The sequence below is a fragment of the Cyprinus carpio genome, chromosome B19 (assembly GCF_018340385.1).
Source record: "Cyprinus carpio isolate SPL01 chromosome B19, ASM1834038v1, whole genome shotgun sequence".
In the NCBI taxonomy this organism is placed as follows: Eukaryota; Metazoa; Chordata; class Actinopteri; order Cypriniformes; family Cyprinidae; genus Cyprinus; species Cyprinus carpio.
In genome coordinates this window covers 1859099-1863234 of record NC_056615.1, presented here as the reverse complement: position 1 = coordinate 1863234, position 4136 = coordinate 1859099, and positions in this window count along the sequence as shown.

The following is a 4136-nucleotide window of genomic DNA, read 5'->3' as shown; positions in this document are numbered from 1 at the left end:
GCTTGTTTTGCATTACCTGTACAGAATCTTTGTTCAACCTTATTCTTAAAATCTATTTTTGCTGTAAAAACCTTGCCAAGGGGCCCGTTTGATTTGCAACATTTGACAGCTCCTAGCCTGTTTGGGCAGGGTTTTTGTTACTGACTTTCTACCTTCACGACTCATCACTGAACACTTCGTCTTGCTTCTCACTAATCAGCAAAACCTCTGCTTTTCTTGCCCCCCAGTAAGACCAGTGCAGAGACTCATTGCTTTGGTCTTTACATTGGTTAGGTGCGCTATACACCCCTGTCAACAGGTACCAATGACATTGTAAACCAATGATGGGCTCCTCTGCCACTTCATCTCACCACATACCAATACCGGGACCTCCAGTGCAAACGGTGGTTTTTGTCTGTTCCGTGGGGGGCATGTCACTCGACCCAGATTCAAAAGGGATCACTGTTTGATCACGCTCGACCGGTGAGGGTTCCAGGGCCTAGGATTCTTCAAGGCCACGCAGAGCAGTGTTGTGTGTGGAGATGTTCTTTTCGCCACTTTCCTTCATGCGGACAGATTGTGAGCCAGTACCATTGCGCTTTTGGCTACACCATCAAAAAGAAACAGTTCACCATACATTTTTCTCGATCAAATTCAATAGCTGTACATTTGGTGGACAGCTGATTAGTAGTGATGGATCTGATATGCTGCAGAGGACACTCCTTCCTTTACTGCTTCCTGAGTTTCCAGCTGTAATGCCATCACACAAGGTGTCATATTGATGTTCTGGCCACAGTGAGGGTGTGGTGTGATTATTCTGCCATACTGCTAGCTGAGTGTCCTCTTCCGGTTCTTCCTGTGGGTGGTCCCCCTGCACCCTCTGGAAGATGTCCACTTTGCCCGCATTTAAAGCAATGATCACGCACAATTCACCTCTGCCATTATCTTGACGGCATCCGGCATCCTGGCTTCCTTTCTGGGCTCGCGTGGAGCGGTAATTACTCATCACTTTCCTCATTTCTCCGATCTCCTCTTCTGGCTGTTTAACGACCTCATAAAGCTCAGAGTCTTTCTTGTCATGACTTGTGGAGTTTTCAAAGCTTTTAATTGTGCATGGACTGTTCTTTACCTCCCACAGCATGACCCTTTCTCTCTTGACTTTGACGTAGTTCTCTGAGGAACCTCACTGACACAGTTTCTTTGATGTTGGCATTTTTCTTGAACTTTGCTGTGGATTTCACACTCAAGACTTGCAGCTTCGTTCCAAAGCTGTGATGAGAACCTCATCTGTGATTGTAGGATCATCAGGCAAGTTTTTAGCTGATACTTAATGTGATGGATTCGATAACCCTGTTCCTAGTCGTGAAATCGCTTCTCATGAGATCAGGGCTGTATGGTTCTTCTCCATCTGGTTCTCGAGGCAGCAGCTAAAGTCTTTCTTCAACACAATGTACGAATAGGAAGTTTTGTGGTGACTCTGTCTCTTAATTGATGTTTATCAGCCGATGATACAGGTCTGTGGAGCTTTCTTCCTTATAATGGCCTTTAAGAATCGTGCGCAGCTGAGAAAGGGTTAAATCAGTCTTGATCTCCAGCATATCACGCAGGCTCATACCTGGACTCACCGCTCTTATCACAGCATCAATAATTTCAGACTCTCTGTGTCCCTTGTTCACTCCAGCATCAATTTGGTGCATCAAGTTGTTGTATGAAAGCTTATCTTTCTGACCACGTTCTCCCAGGCTGACGTAATCTTAAATCACGCCCGGACCAGTGACTTCCAGGAACTGCATGATGATGATCAAACACAGGGGACTGTTGTAGGAACTTTCAAACTCAGGCGTTGGATTTGGTTTTTAACACATTTGCGACGAACTCAAACTATGCGGCAATTTGTGTACTGTTCTTTAAATGCGCGAGCTCAGCCGATTTCGTCACTTGCTAGAAATAAGTACGATCTAAACAAATCTACCCACAGTGTTGACGGGGCACATGTCAATCTTCCGTCTTCTGATAACATTGACTAACTGATGTCAGTTATTTATCTGAGCAGCGAGGGGCCTTTTTGAGTCGTTGCTTACCGCCTACACTGACAGTCACATACACATTGCACACCGTGCAGCTGCTTGAGCGTCAGCCGGAGCAACGCGTCAGCGCCTCAGCGATCTTGCAGTTGTCAGGGTCCAAGGGCAAGCGTCTCGTAGAAAAAATACCTCAAAAACGGCACCGCCGATATCACATCCTCGTCGACCACCCACCCCCCCGCACGCGTGTAGCACACTTGAAGGAATGAACAAGCGTGTGTTTTGGTTGGGTTCTTTTATTCAGCCAGCGACACTCCGGACCACACAGTACAACATACTCATACTGATATTACCTGTTCAAAACCTCCGCGTGAACTAACTTTGCTTTTCAGGTTTCCTTCTCCGTGGGGTTTTCTCTCTGGCTTACTGCACCTACGGCCACCCATCACATAGCCTTGTTATACTAGCAAAGTTGTGAGACATGCATGGTTACGAATATTAAAAACCATATTAATAAAATAACTTGAAATTTACAAAAACTATTACATGGGGGGGGAACTAGCTTTTAACACTCACAATTAGCTTTAACAATTATACTATTCTATCAATGTATAATCTAGTTTCCCCACAGAGATTATTTCTATGGTAGCAATCTTGCCATGTCTACTTTTAAACTAAGCAAGTCTTATCGACAGCAAATATTAAGATAAAGTAGGCTAATCAAATGAACCACCGCGCTGTCCAGTCTTCTACCGCCTCCCTTTCCTCAACTCTATGCGCCCACGCCCAATTACCGGCGCGCTGGTCGGGGTTTTTTCCAACCCGCTGGTCCCGCGTTTATGGAATTATTGGGCCCGCCCCAACCCAGCCCCCCGCGAAATAAAGTAACATTTGTTTCCTTATTCGCTCCCAATCCTGACCGCAGTTATGAGGCATCGCCTATTATGATCAGCTATCAAACTGCCAGCTATTTCCTTATCACTGCATTTCTCACACAACACACACACGGCGGCCCGCGAGGATTATCGCATGGGCCGAGAAGTCTCTATCCACAAACAGACGTCGTACATCTTGACTGCAGATATTGTTTTTCAGCACTTGAACAGTTATTTGAACGGCCCTATATATTGTGTGTGCGTATTTTAAACGTCGCCTCACTAATGATTGTTAATCCACAGTTTATGTTAGAAATTGCATCTCATTCTGTTTTTCTGGCGGCGGTGCGTCGCCTCGTCTGAGGCGCTGGCCGTCCGGATCGTTGTATGTCTGATGCATTAAAAAAAAAGCAGTTGAAAGTCGTGACATTTGTCAAGTTCGGTGACCCATAATCGAAAATGTGCTCTGCATTATAACCCATCCAAGTGCACAAACAGATTGAGCAGTGAACCACAGTCCGCGTGGAACACACACCCGGATCAGTGGGCAGCTAAACTAATTTATCCACGCCCTGGAGCAACTGGTGTTTCAGTGCCGTGCTCAAGAGCCTTCAGGCCTGGTATGGAGTGGAATAGAGTGCTGTCATTCACTCCCTCCCACCTACAGACTCTGCCACACCGAGACTCGAACCTCGACTTCTGTTACAATCCAGTCTCTACCATTAGGCCACAGCTTCCCCCTTTTTGTTTTTTTTAAAGTGAATTCAATTCAGTTTCAGTCAACACTACCTTCAATAATTGAACTTACCTGTTTTGAATAGGCCTACTTTATATTTAACCGTGTTTGTTTAATGTCCAATATTAGTGTTAAACTTTGGACTTCAAATGAAAATCTAATATTATTTTCAACCGTTGACCCCTTTGTGACTTTGCAGACCTTTAGACTGATAACTTCCGTCTCCGATGCGGCAAATTTGTCACAGGACGCGCGATATGACAGTTGGTCCGACTACATATGACGTAGCCGCGTTTCAAATACATTATTTTTTATATTTAACGTTCGTTTATCAGTATGTTCAAAGTAGTTATATTTTTATTATTATTGGTGATTTCCGGCTCTCTCCTCGGCACCTGCGCGGTTTTTCACAAAAAAAACAGTTCTGCCAGTGACAATAACAAAGAGGTCTCTCTCTTTTGCACCACCCATGCACTAATATGTGTATCGTCGATCTGATCGGATTTGAAAAACGGACGGTTC